Genomic DNA, 15,701 nt, shown 5'->3' on the forward strand with positions numbered 1-15,701 from the left:
GTGTATGTTATTCTGGTTCTAGTCTTCTGAGTCTCATATAAAGGGGTATTAGTCATTGAAGTGCTTGTTTTGGAAGTGCTGGCCTGATTGCCAGGCTTCAAGTTCATACTTTCAGGCTGGCCTAGTTTTTAGTACTCCTGCAGATTGAATTGCTCTGCTTTCTGGTGCTGTCACTCCTTGTACATCTCAATGACCCTTTCCTTTTAGACATCATAACCCTTCAGGATATTCATCCCAATGTCTGATATCATCTTGATATAAGAGAGTGGTGCATCCTGCTTGAGTGCTTCAATCATTCACCCATCATTATTGATGTCATCTCAGATTCTGGTGAGCTTTGCAAGCCATTCTAACTTATCAAAGTACTCAGTAGCCAACTTATCACCCATCTTATACTCTTTGATCTTTGATTTATGTACTTCTTGTACTGCAGAGTCAATAAACTTGTTGTTGAGCATTTGTTTGAAGACCAACCAGGATGGCAGTCAATGATGCTGCCTGGTTGTGGAGTAGAAGTTCAAGGAGATGAGAATCCACTATATCTTGGCCTTATCTTCAAGGTAGGATGAGGCAAATGCTACTCTATTCATATCAGTTCCTAGCAAGGTGGCATAGACCTCAAAGTATTATTCAGCTGAATATCAAACTTGGACTTGTACTTTGGCAAGTTGGCAAGTTGATCTTTTAAATGTCTCCTGTTATAGATGGTAATAGCATGTTTAGTGGCAGAATATTGTAAAATATCCCACCACTCTGCATTTTCTGCATAAATATACTTTTGTCTCATGTTTGATGCTAGCTATTTAGTATCTTTCTATAAAAATACCATCCTCTCCTGATATAACTCCAAATATTCCTTTTTTCTATTTCACTGGATTTTCTCCAACAGTGCTTCTTCATCTGTATCTTTTTTGGCATACTCCCATTCTCCCCACTTAAGAGAGACATCCTGGACCCTCTCTTTGTTATTCTCATCTGCATTGTCCTCCTCTTTCTCACTGTCCTTGGCAGAGTAGTTGTTATGTGGGTTGTAAGTGGGTGATATCTAGGATCAAATGATTGATGAGGAGCTGGTCAATGTTTTGATTGATAGTGTTGAGACTGGGTCAGGCAGGAGACTGCTCAATGGGCCTGGCACCAATCTTGATGTTGCCTCTATAGCCACTCTACACTCTGCACTCCTCCAATTTTCAGCAATATCAGCAAAAGTTTTGATAGAACTGGGGATTGAGGAAGAGAGCTGCAATCCTTCCTCTCAGGAATCTTTAGAGACCATGGTCAGAAACATGAGCATTGAGAGAAACTCTAAGCCTATAGATATTGAGGATGGAGTTGGTGTTTGAGGGAATAGTACTTATATCAGTGATACTGGTTGTTCTAGTAGGGAGATAATAGTGCTGCCTTGTGGCCTCACTGGGAGTGACAGCTTCAGCTGATCCTGCTCATGGATCAGTACTAGTGGAGATGCTAGACTCTCTGAATGGAAAGCTGGTTAATTATGTTTGTAGTCTGTACCAGCTGGGGTTTGCTGATCTCCAGATGGCCACTTTAAGCTCTCACTGTTGTCATCTATACTGGCAGTCATACTGCTCTTTATCATGTGCATTCTGTCATCAGACCTGCTCAGCCTCAACCCACTCAGGATTGGCTTCTGCTGCTCTGATTTCTTCTGTAGTAAAATCCTCTTCATACCTCTGGAGCTCATCTTCAACAGTTGGTTCTTGAGACCCTCACTCTCTTTCTAGCTCTATATCCTGAAAATAGAGGTCTCCATGCCAGGAAAGGGTCAGGCTTGACTCCAGTGTTGCATATAGCAAGTTGTGTCTGGAGTCTATGGGCAAAACAGGTTGGGGTCCTGTAGCCACCTGAGTGGCATCAAGAGAGTCCTGAGCACAGTTTCCAATCTCATGCTTGACTGGTGCAGTAGAAGGGTTGAAGGATGGCTCATCATTGAAGAAGTTGTTGGGGAGGTCTTTGTCCTTGTAGTTTGAGACTGGAGGGAAGCCTGGTGGGACTCACAGGTTCTTGAACCCTGTGAGGTGATTGTCATTGTTTCTGCTAGCCATTCATTGGGGTTGAGAGAGATACCTGTATCTCTCTTCTTCCAGAGTGCTCCTCAAATGCAGACTGCTAGTCTCAGCTTCAGGTATAAGTCTGATCAGAGGCTGAAAGGAGACTCTGGTAGAAGAAGAGGTGTTGTGGAAGGGGAGGTTGGATGTGACATTGCATAAAATATGTTGTACTTGCTGGAAAGCTTGGTAGTGTCTGACTATCCAAGCTATTACTGATTATCATCCTCAGCAAAGTTGTATGATTGCCAATAAGCCTAAAAGCATTCCAATGATGGAAGCTAGAAGCTTGAAGAAGTTGTCTGTGAGGTCAGGAGTGGCAGTGTTCAATGGTGGCATTCAGTTTTCTTTATGCTTATTGTGTGTAAGGAAAGAGAAGCAGAAGCTTTGAGCTAATTGTTAGATCTAAGTCACATGTGATCAGAACACATGATAAACTGATGCTGTATTGAGTTCATACATTCATGTCAGAGTTCACTATTTGTATCTGTTGACCAAATGCTTTAAAGCCTATAGAATCAGCTCAAGAGTGAAATGGTATAGAATAAGCTTTAGCTCAAAGCTGGGATTATACAGTGAGAGCTATCCTACTTATATACTACTACTTATTGTGTTTATTTGAGTCTTTATGCTTATTATCCTTAGGCATCACTACTATCTGCAAAAAGGTTGTTGTGTGTCATCAAAGGTTGTTATTGCATTGGAAGACAATGATGGATGCAGCTTGTTGTGATGATAAAGCCTGTCCCACAGTCTTAAGCACTGGTCTAGACACTCTGACTAAGCATGAATAGGGGTTAAAACAAAGAAAAGTACAAAAAATCATAACATTTGAAAGCTGAAAGCATTTTATATTTCACAAAGTGACCAGAGTGGATTAGTATTACAGCTGAGAAAGTTGAGAGGAGTATTATTCAAGGAGATACATGGAAAGCTGACCCCAAAACTGCTCACAGCATTTTGAGGCAATGATGACAACATAGAGGTGAATTAAATAATGTTGCACAAGTTATATATCACAATATATGCTATTTTGATTCTGCATAAATCTATAAATGCATATGATTTTAGTAGCTCCTGACTATATATATTTTGAAATAGTCAACTGTATGTTTGTTTAAGCTATATCCACTATATTCTTTGTGTCTGCTAATATTTATTTTGAACAGGTTATAGGCCCTATACTGCTTTAGCCTTCTAACACACATTTGCTTGACTCCTAAATCATCATCATCACCTTATCATTCTTTCCATCAGTAGATCTATGGCTCTGACTACCATGCCTTATGCCTAAACCATGCTGTTTTTATTCTTATTTGTGCTTTACTCTATATCATTCTCATTATTATCACTATGTCTTCTAATTTAAAATACAATGTTGAGAAACTTGATAACACCAACTACTATGACTGGACTTATGCTCAGAAGCTCCAGCTCATCAAAAAGAGGCTCTGAGACACTGTTAATAGGAATGACTCTAAGTCTCTAGAATCTTTCAATCATGCTATGGTAAAGACATGGATTAGAAAGAATGAGAAAGTGTTGGCTACTATTGTCAGCAATATTCACAAGTCTCAGTACCACCTTACTCACTCCACTATCATCTCCAAGATGACCTGAGATGCTCTCAAGAAATATCACACTATGACAGGTCTGAGTAGTATTATCATGATATAGAAGCAATTGTTTAAGATGAAGAAAGCTGAGAAAGGAGTCAGTTTGTGAGACCATATTAGAATGATTCAGAGCACAGTTAACAAGCTCAAGTAGCTGAGAGAAGATTGCTTAGATTGCTAAGTCATCACCACCATTATAGAAACTCTTATCATTGTATTAAATTCTCATCTCAGCCACAACAAACTTGAGCATGCTATCTCATGCATTTTCAATAAGAAAGTCTGCCAAAAAAAAGAGTATGATCATGCTACTGCCATTTTGAGCTCATTAATGATATCAGATCAAGTACTTCTTGCTTCTGCTTGTCACACACCAATCAATTGTTCCATCATCACTTGCCACACATATAGACAAAAGAGCCACTTCAAGAATAAATATGGAGTATTCTCATTTAATCAAATTTCTGCTACAGCCAATATCAACATAGCTTAAATGCTTTCTGCTTGTATTTTATACAATAAAGTGTTAGCATTGTAGAAGATATTTATAAGTTATAGAATCAGTGGAAGTATTACTTTAGTGAGAGCTTTCAGTCATTTCATATCTTTGTATGCTATTTAATCTCTTCTTTCTTTCTATCTTTCTATGCTACAGTTTCTGTGAAACAGTGAGAGTGTTGAGAATGATGATTTTACAGCCACTGGGTGTTAGACTCAAGCATCATGTGAACAGAAACACATGATAAACAGAAGTCACCTTGCACTTCAGGTGATTGACTGAGTTCACTGATGCATATTCTGATCAATATATCACAAGGCCTTATAGAATTGGCTTGGGTATAGAATGATGTGTGAATAAACTTTAGCTTGAGGCTGGGGTTTTCAGCAAGAGTGAGCCTCCTTAAATACTATACAAGTTCATGCTAATTATACTACTGCCTATTGTGTGTTGTCATGTCCTTTGTGCCTATTATCCTTAAGCATTGCTACTGTACATAAAAAGTTGATTGTGCATCATTGGGCAATGCTGTTGCATTAAAAGACAATGACTGACTCGGCCTAGTTGTGATGACTAAGCTTTGTCCCATAGTCTTAAGCACTTGTTCTAGTGCTCTGACTAAGCATAAATAGAGATTAATTGAGGAATAAAGTGAAAAATCATAACATTACTCCCTCTTTAAGATCATTGTCCCAATGGCTCAATTTAGAGATAATTTGTATTTGTGTATAGTGTTGTCAGCATTCATTTGTTGTTCATTAACCCATTGGTTAGATTCAGGACCATAACCCTTCCAGCTGATTAAGTAGTCCACTGTGGTCATCATCCTGCCTCCTTTTGCTCTAATTTTGTGTAGTTTGTGATTGAGGACTTGTTTGACTTCATAGTGTTCTTTATTGTCAATGAGGTCTGATGGAGATGGAGAGGGGTATTCTTAGTTTGAGAATGCTGAAGCAATGTAAGGGGTTAATAGATGTTTGTTGAAGGCATCATGCATCTTCTATAGTGGTAGAAGACATAATCTGTAGACAGAAGTGTCTACTTTCCTCAGTACTTGGAATGGTCTAGTCTATTTATCTGCCAGTTTCTGCTTTGAGCATGGCAAATGGAGGTTTGTGGTGTCAAGCCAAACTTTGTTGTTGACTTGATATTCATAGGCAGGATGATGATGTTTGTTATACTGTTTTTTTATGGTAAGCACAGCCTTCTTAAGGGCTGTCTTTGTTTCAGCATGGATTTTCACCATGGTGGTGGCAAATTCTGTTGAAGCAGGTGTGGAGGTGCACTGTCATTCTATCTGGACAATATTTGGGTGCCAGCTATGATTAATAAAGAAAAGAGTCTTGCCAGTGGCTGAGTGTATGTGATTATTGTGTTGAAAGGTGGCAAGGGCAAGCCATTCAACTCAATCATCTTGTCAATAATTAATGAAGAGACAGAGATATTTTTTCATCTTCTGATTGGCTTGTCCAGTCTGTTCATCTGTTTGAGAGTGATATGCAGTTGATGCATTGTGTTTGATATTTAGGAGTTGGTATAAATCATCCAAGAATTTGGACACAAATTGTGGTCCTTGGTCTGAGATGACAATCTGAGGCATGTCATATTTGGCATAAACCTCATTTTGTAGGATTTTGGCCCATCCTTCTGAGGTTAGCTCCATTGAGCAGGCCACTGGGATGATCATTTTTGAGAATCAATCTACTATGATGAGAATTGCATCATATTCATTGCTCTCCAGTAATCCAGTGATCATATCCACTAAAATGTGGATTCATAGTGATGATGGGACCTCATTCAGGTGAAGTGGTGCTGCCTGTGATTGTGTTGATGACTTTCCCCTCTGACAGACTCCATATACTTTGACATAGAGAATAATATCATTGGTCATTTTTGGCCACTAATAGTCTCATAGTACAAGTTCTTTTGTTTTGGCAATGCCAGAGTGGCCTGCAGTCTCATGGTTATGATGGTTGGCAATAATTTCACCCCAGAGAGCTTGGTCTCTTGGGATGTAGATCCACCTATCACAGTGGATTAATCCTTCTTCCTTTGTCATTTTCCTTTCATGATTGAGTGATAGGGCCACTCATTGATCTCATTTTTGGTTGTCTCAGGTGGCACTCTTGATTTGCTTATGAATCTCTTCTTCTGTTGGCATTGCCATAGCCTGAAAATATTCAGGCCATAGTAATGTAATTTCTTCATTGTTATTCCCTCTCTGATTGTGATCAGCTTGTCTGGAGAGCAAGTTGGCTTTCTTATTTGTCATACCAGCTTTATGGTGAAGGGTATACTAATATTGGCTGAGCTCCATTATTCAACAGGCTTGGTGGTGGTTTAGTTTTTATGGTTGTTGGAAATATTGTAGATTCTGATAATCTGTTCAGATCTTAAATACTTCTGTTGCACTGATTAAGTAATGCCTTCACTCCTTGAGTGCCAGCATGATAGCAAGCAACTCCTTGCTGTAAATTTCATAGTTCTATTCAGTGATGGTAAGCATCTTAGAGAGAAATACTACTAGCTGCCATTTCTCATCTTGCTTCTGAGATAAGATGGCACCAATGGCCCTCTCACTGGAGTCAGCTTCTATGTGGAACTTTCCATTTTGTGTAGGAATTGCAAAGACTATATCCTTGGCCAGTCATTTTTTGAGGTCATTGAATGCATTTTGCTGAGAGGATCTCCAGGTCCAAGGGGCATTGCCTGTTAACTAAATCATTGGTCAGACCATCTTGCTGTAATCTCAGATGAACTGTCAATAGAAATTGGTAAATCTGAGGAAGGATTGTAGTTCCTTCTTCTTGACCAGCTCTAGCCATTCTGTTGTCCCTGCCATCTTGATAGGGTCTATTCTGATACTCTCCTTGCTGATGATGACCCCAAGATATTCAGTTTCAAGTATCTCAAATTTGCACTTCTCCATCTTGAGGAACAGTTTATACTTCCTCATTAGAGCTAGTACTTGTCATACCAAATTCCTGTGCTTCTTCTTTGTTTTTGACATAATCAGGATGTCATCAAGGTAAATGGTGATCTTTCCAGTAGAGATGAGTTTCTTGAAAATATTGTTCATCATCCATTGGAACATTGTGGATGAGTTGGTGAGTCCAAAGAATATCACAGTTGGTTTAAATAGTCTCTGATTGGTTTGGAAGGCTGCTTTCCACTTGTCCTCCTCCTTGATTTGTATGTTATTATACCCCCACTGGATGTCAAGTTTGGTGTAATACTAAGCATCTCTCAACTTGTCTATTAACTCTGAGATCAAAGGAAGAGGATAACAATTCTTGATTGTCATCTTGTTGAGCTTTTAATAGTCCTGGACTGAGCAAAGTTTGCCATCCTTCTTCTTGATGAAAAAGAAGAGGGATATTATGGGAGATTTTAAGGGTTGAATCCTCCCACTGGACAAGTTCTCATTGAGGAACTTGTTGAGTTTCTGCTGCTCATTGTGTCTCAGCAGATAGGTCTTGCAGTCTAAGTTGGTGTTGGCATTGGGTATAAGCTCGATGATATGATCCCATGGTTTCAGTGCTGGTAGTTCATTGAAACTTTCCTTCTCAAATAAGTCTTTAAAGTCTTGTGCCCACTCTAGCACTATTTTCTTGAATGTTCTTTTCTCCTTTTGTTTGTTGGCTTTGGCAGCCAAGTTGTTCACATGGTGCATTACATGGATGTGAATTTCACATTGCAGGTCAATGGCAAGGATGGTTTCTCCATCTTCCATTTTCTCATCCCATCAATCTTTGAGGTTCTCATCTGGTAGCTTGAACAGGGGTTTTCAGCATTTGCACTATGCAAAGGTTATCTTCCTGGTCTTCCAGTTGATTAGCAGGTTGTGTCTGATCAACCAGTCATGCCTCAGGAAGACTTTCTTGGTTCCTAAGTTGGTGATGGCTAGGTCAATTCTTTCAGAATGATCACCGATTGTGAGTCTAAGCTCGATGAATTCAGTGATTAAGCTAGTCTGATTCTTAGTTCCATCAGTGTTATAGACTGGAATTGAAGCTACTGTGGCCCTGGTGGAGAGATCATGCTTGATGATAAAGGCATGGTTAATAGAGCTTCTCATACAGCCACTGTCAATCAGAGCAGTGGCTGCATAGCTGGATCGAGATGTGAGTGTTTTGATCTGGATCTTGGTTACTAGGTCCTGACCCAGGGTCTTAGTTTGTCATATAAACTTCTAGGGTCCTCAAAGTTCATCAAGCCATTCTAGGGCTCAACAATGCTCAGCTTCTCACATTCCTTCAACTATTTTGTCTATCATTTCTTTAACCTGAGTTTTATGAACCCAGTTTTTGAGTACTGCTTTGGTGGCAGTCTTACTTGTTGTGTTTTTGATGGCCTGCCAAGTCCATTTGGTATTGAATGGTTTTAGCCAGCCAATGGGGCTCTTTGTCCCTATTTGGCCTGGAGGCATTTGAGTTTTTTCTTCTGATAATTCTTCAGTGTGTGAGACAGATAACTGGAGTATATTCAAATGTGTAGATATCATAGGCATAGGAGTAACTACAGAAATGCTATTAGTCTGATTAGCAGCTATGGATTACACACCATAAAGTCCTTTGGCCAGTTCAGTGGAATTGCTCACTGGCTGGCCCTATTTTTTATCTCTTCCACCTTTATCTCAGTATCAAGGTCCTCTTCTTCTTTCTGGAGTTCAGCAATTTGGGCCCAGATATCTTCTCTGGTTTGCTTCTTCTTTAGGCAGTCTTTAGCCATATAGCCCTTTTGCCTGCAGTTGAAGTATTTGCCTTCTTTCTTCATCTGATCAATATTCATGGTCTTTTCTGCCCCTGTGTATATCATTCTGGTTCCAGTCTTCTGCATGCTATAAGCTGGGGCCATAGAGGATCCCAATAATTTCCCAGCAGTTGTTCCTGATGATTTGGAGTTGCCCAGAGTTGGCAGAGTTGACTTCTTCAAGTAGTCTTGCAGGGTTGATGATTCCACTTTCTGCCTTTGTTGCTCCTTGTACATCTTGATGATCCATTCCTTCCATTCATCATATCCTACTAGCATCAAGGCTTTGATGCCAATTGCTGAGATCATCATGATGTATAAGGAGAGGATTCCTCTCTTAAGGGCCTCAACCATTCTCCTGTTATTTGCCATGTCATCTCTGATGCCAGTGAGCTTTGTGAGCTATTCCAGCTCATTGAAGTAGTCAGTACCCACTTTGTCCTCCATCTTATAGTCCTTGATCTTTTATTTGTGGACTTTCTGCACTGCTGAATCAATAAATTTGTCATGCAATATTTATTTAAAAACCAGCTATAAAGGGTACTGGTAATGTTCCTGAGTTGTTGATTGGAAGTTCAGGGAGATGAGGATCCACCAAGTCTTGGCTTTTTCCTCAAGATAAGATGTGGTGAATATGATCTTGTTCATATCAGTCCCCAGAAACCCAATGTAAACTTTGAAGTATTGTTCACAATTGACCAGAAATCAGTTGATGTTGTCAGATGCCTCTTTGAAAGAGTGAGATTTTTGAAGTAGATCAGGTCAGCACTATAATACAGCAGCATTGCTTAGCAATGCACCTATTGGGTTGGACCAGTCCAAGAAGGGAGGATGTCACCATTCAATCAGTGGTCTGGAGAATAAATAGAGAGAGTTGTCATCTGCAACTGGACTCCCCTGTGAGGGGGCTTCCTTTCAGATAATGATGCTGTTCCATACTGTGAAGCCTAATCAGATTGCTTCAGGGTTGTCTCTAATTGGTTTCTTTCTGCTCCCTATGGCTTCATCAGGTGGAAGTTGCACTTCTAGAATTTGGCTTCCTCTGCCAGTCCAGAGGTTCTGATACAAGCTTGGCAGGTTGTTCAGCTGTGGTTGGGATCTTGATAGCTGAGTTGCTGTGGAGCAGGAGGATGGAGCAGAGTATGAAAACATACTCCAGATTGATGAGGCCATGTATATGGCTCGCTTTGGCATGATAGTGATGTGCTTGGTAACAGCTAAGTGACTAAGAGAGGCGAATGAGGAAAGAACTCTCAATCACCAACACCTAACCACTCAATACACAATCACCAAATACAGTTGAGGTCAGTTGTTTCAAGTACGATAGAAGCACTCTTGCAGTCTTAAGTAAAATCAAAGAAACAGTCAATAAAGACAGTTATTTAACTCCATCTTGCTTTCAAAGATTCAATACTCATGAGAGTAGTTTATAGCAATGTTTAAGTATAATTAGGACTTAGAATCAACACCAAATTGCGCTCCAAATCAACTTAGAATATTCCAAAACCCAATGAACTCTGAAATCCAAATACTAAGTCTATCAAGCACTTAGGCTTGACTAGCTGCACTCTTGGCTGGCTAGCGGTCCTCAAAACCAAAGAACTTGTATTCTGATGCTGAAACCCTTATAGTTTGGAACCCAAATTAATCCAAAACCCAAAATACAGTTATTATTTCAATCCAATCCTCTCTAAGTGACAAAGCAACTTAAATAAATCACTAAGCTGAAGCAGAACTCAAAATCCATTGTCCCAGGGACTAGCTACAGTGGGCTAGAAGGCCTGAATGCAGGGGTGGGTTGCTTGCTTGCTATTTCCCCCCCATTCCCTTCTTTTATACACCAACAACAGGTACAGAATCTATAAATAAAGCATTCAAAATAATATTTCTCCTGTTTAAAGTGGAATCAGGCCATTATTCCGGAATGGCGGCACTCCTGGACTCCCCTAGGCTTGCTCAGAATTGCCTGGCCACCACACAGCTTTATTTTAAGCCTACAGTGCCTGTGGGTATTTAACTCCTTTCTGTCTGCTCAGAGTTTTAATCCTCTGAGTTATTCTTAGTAGCTTGATCAATCAGGCCTGATCAACCAGTCCTATCCATTCTATCCCTCTCAATTCTAAGTCCCTTAGGTCACCTGATACCTAGGAAATTTGGACTTAGGCATTTGAGTCAAAACTCACAGTGCTAGCCACAGATCATTGGGTCTCACTTCTTACTGCTCCTGGATGATGCTATCTCTACTCAATACTCCACAACTGGCTATGGTATTATACCTCTAGCTGTCTTAGAATATACTTGTCTTAGTGGCATGTAGAATTAGCCCTATTTGAGGTACCATTTCTAAGTCCAACTTGGACTTAGTATTTTCCAAGGTGTGGTGCTGAACTTTTCTAAGTTCAAACCTGACTTAGGATTATTATCCTTAGGCCACATTATTTTTACAAAGTCCAATTTAGACTTAGTATTGGTGACTAGCATGACTATCAGCTTGGAGCCTCAGCTATAGTCCTCTACTGGCTAATGATCCTCAGTTACTAGCATATTCTAGTGTGTTATGCAGAATTTGCAAATTATAGGGCTGGACATGTAGCCTGCATATCATTGGCTGTCTGCACTGCATATTGTAGTATCTTTTGTCATCCTCCCACTGCTGGCATTCAAGCTCCCTCTCCTTCTCATCCACCAACTCATCGATGATCCTTGGATTATAGAAGTTAGAGATCAAAAGAATGAGACTGGAGGCTGAGAAGCTAGGGCTTTCTTGGAGAGTGATATATCTGGATTCTTCTTCTGCAAATCTTGCTACCTCATCAAGAGAGTTCTAGTCACAGCCTCTAATGCCAGGCTTGTGAGAAATGGTGGAAGAGTCAGGAGATGGTGATTCTTCAAAGAAGTTGTTGGGAAGGTCCTCATCCTCTAGATTAGAGATGAGAGGCAGGGTCCATAGGATGCATGCCAGCATTTACAGGTTTTAGAATCCTGTGTTGCAATGCTCATTGTCTCAGCTAATTGCTTAAGGGGAGTAAGTGAGTTATCAGAATTCTTCTTCTTCCTAAAAGCCCTCTTTATTTGTATTACTAGGTCCAGCTTTGAGTATGGATTCTAGTGCAGGCTGGAAGAAGGCTCTGGCAGAGAGAGAGATGTTGTAGAGAGAGAGGTCAGAGATGACATTGTATAGTGTCTGTTGGATCTGCTGGAAGGCTTGATAGTGTCTGACTATCCAAGCTGAAATAAATTGATGTCTATAGCAAAGAGTGATAACAGCTAATAAGCCTAAAAGTGTTTCTATGATCAAAGCTAGAAGCTTGAAGAATTCATCAGTGAGATCAGTGGTAGTAATGTTAATGGCAGGCATTCAGTTTTCTTTGCTTGTGATGGGTGTAAGAAAAGAGAAGTAGAAGTCTTGAACTAATTGTTAGGCCCAGTGAAGAGGATCTGAGTGCATGCAAGGTGAAAATAGATACAGCAGAGCTTTATCCACTGACCACACTCACACTAACACATACACAAAACTCTTAGTTCATGAGGGGATTATAGTGCAATAAAAGTAGTAATCAACAAATATAATTGTCCTCTTCAATAAGATCACAGCACATGAACAGTAATAGTGTGCTTACAACAGTCTGAGATCTCTCTAAGTCTCAAGGCTTTTTGTTTTATCAGAACAAGAGGTGGCAACAGGTGTTGCTGGACCTCAAGGAAAAGAGTACTGCAGCTCAATATAATATATCGAAACACTCTCACAAAACTCTCCAAATTATCCTAAGCATAGCTCAGATCACCTTAAAATCTTTAACACACACAATATACAACTCAAAGCTTCATGCTCTAAGCAAAAACCAATCACAAACATGTTCACAAGTGCCAAAGAGCACAGATCTCTGTTCACAAGCTTCCAAACTGATTATAGACCCACAGGATTCAAATCTATGTGATCTAGAGACACAAAACACAATAAAACACCATCTGACAGACCAAAGGGTTTGAACCTCTGCTAATCTGCAGAAATAACACAAAAGCACACACTAATCAAGCCAAAGGGTTTGAATCTCTGCCACTTGTAGCACTGCACATCACAAATACCTCAAAAACTCAAGATGGCACCCTTCAGACACTGCTCTCTTATTCTCAGGTTAGAGCACAATCCAAAATCTCTTATCGAACCAGACTCAAGTCCTTTGTGAGCTTTGATGCCTCACTTAGTTCTCACAGCTCTCTCTAAGATGTTCAATAATATGTTTATTCTCTTGCTCAAAGTTACAAACATAAACTCAGAGCCAGAGTGCAAGGCTTTCTGTGCCCAATACACCACAACTGTGGAGGTCAGAAACTCTCCTTTTCTACTCATATAATACTGTATTTAAATACTCTACTATGGTACTTACTAATACAACCCTACTATGGTATCTTCAAAGCATGGGACTCTGTGCTGGATTCTGCAGGTATTATTTATGCACATATCACAGTTACCATGCTTATTCTCTTCTAAGCCAGGACTGTGCAATATCTCCTCACTAGCTGACCTTGGCTAGCTGGTCTAGCCAGGTCTGCTCACTTTCTTCTTGCCTTGATGACATATCTCTGACAGTGGTAAACTGTTCTGGACTCCTGGAGTTATCTCTCATGTCTGGAGTCAGCCACAATAGTTATGTTCTCCTTTTCCAGTGTCTCAACCTTCTCTCTGGCTCATAAATTACACTGCTTCTGGCCTGACATGCATTAATTAACTTACCCAATATAGTATATGTCATACCACAGTATGATGCAGAGGCCTTTGCTGTGTTAAGCATGCTAAGGCACTGTAAGTATGCATGCAAGTCTCTGAGCAGTACACATGCTATTCATCTCTGAGAGTAGTATTCCTCTATCTATTTCTTTGTTGCTATCATGTCATTTCTCCATTCAGCACTCAGTTAATCAGATACCTTTTCTTGGGTCTCAGTTCTCTGTTCTAAGGCATGTTCCATCAGTGCATCATTGATCAATGTGATCAGGATTGCTGATCATATTTTGATCATATTCTTTTTATTTTTAGCATGCTCTCTTATAATGGTATTGGCACATTTAGAGCCAAGTGCTAGAATCTCACATGCAGTCTAACCCCTCTAGTATTAGTCTGCTACTAGGCCATGCACTCTACTCCTTGTTACTTTAGTTTAGTCTTATAATAGCTAGATTTCTGTGCACTCTTATTTTATTCTCAGTTACATGCTTACTGGATTGAAACTTACTGAATTGAAATGCAGTCCATGTATTCTTGATTTTTGCAATTTTACATGCCTGAACATGGAGAGGACATGTCACTGGATGACATGTGAACTATGACATGTGGTAAATAAGCACTGTATTGTGTTCATGCAATCACACTTAAGTCCACTTGATGTATTTGTAGTTGTTGTGTTCTAAGATTAAAGCAAGTAGTTGACTCAAGATAAAGTGATAGAATAAAGAATAGTTCGAGACTAGGAATAATCAGTGCTGCTATGCTACTTTATATACTGTTTATCTCCTGATAAATATAGAGTTGCTAATTGTAAGTGTCTATGCTATAGTGCTGATTGTTCTAAGAGATGGTGGTCACCTACAAAAGAGATATTGTCTCATTGTTGGGGTATCAGCTGTGTATTATGAAACACAATTGTTGTGCTGACTAAGCCCATCCCATGACTCTAAGCACTAGAGTAGGCACTCTGACTAAGTATAAATAGGGGTTAATATATCAAAAAGGAGAATAAAAGGTGGAAAAATTGTAACAGTTATATAGAATTTATAAATTATAGGGCTGGACATATACTCTGCATATCACTATTGTTGTGGTTTCACTGCTCTTTGCTTTGACTTTTCAAAGTTTATAGTTCAAGATCTGGTTGATCTCATAATGCTTTTCATCATCAATGAGATCTGGTGGGGGAGATAGAGGTTGTTTTTGATTTGGAAAAGCTGGAGTGATAAAGGGCATAAGGAGAGATTTATTGAAAACATCATGTATCTTCCAGTTAGTTGGCAAGTGGAGTTTGTATGCAGATGCACTGACTTTGGCCAGTATAGGGAATAGACTGGTCTGTTTGTTATCCAGTTTTTGTTTAGGATGAGAAAGATAGAGATTTATAGTGTCCAACTACACTTTATCATTAATGTCATAAGTTTGAGGAGAGGCATGATAGTTGTCATATTGCTTTTTCATGATAGCAGCCACTCTTTCAAAGGTGATCTGGGTTTCTTAGTGGATTTTAGTCATAGTGGCAGCAAAGTCAGAAGAAGTGAGTGTTAAAGTGTGAATGCATTTATTTTGGGAGATGTTTGGGTGTCAGCCATAATTGATGAAAAATGGTGTCTTGTCCATGATAGAATGAACTTGATTGTTATGTTGGAAGACACTGAGTATCAGCCATTCAGCCCAGTCATCTTGTTGATAATTAATAAACAACTGCAAGTACTTCTTGATTTCTTGGTTGGCTCTCTCTGTCTGTTTATTTATTTGTGGATGGTATGCTGTTGAGGCATTTTATCAAATATTAAGGAGCTGATATAAGTCATCCAAGAACTTAGACATGAACTGTAGTCTTTAATTGGAGATTACAACTTGAGACATGCTGTATTTAGCATATACTTTGTCACAAAGGATTTCAGCCCATCCTTCTGAAGTCAGTTCCATTGAACAAGTGATCAGAATGATCATTTTCAAGAACTGATCTATGATGACAATGATAATATCATATTCATTGCAATCGAGTAGCCCAGTAATCATATCAACTGAGATGT

Source organism: Guyanagaster necrorhizus (assembly GCF_019112545.1).
Source record: "Guyanagaster necrorhizus MCA 3950 unplaced genomic scaffold BT62scaffold_8, whole genome shotgun sequence".
NCBI lineage: Eukaryota > Fungi > Basidiomycota > Agaricomycetes > Agaricales > Physalacriaceae > Guyanagaster > Guyanagaster necrorhizus.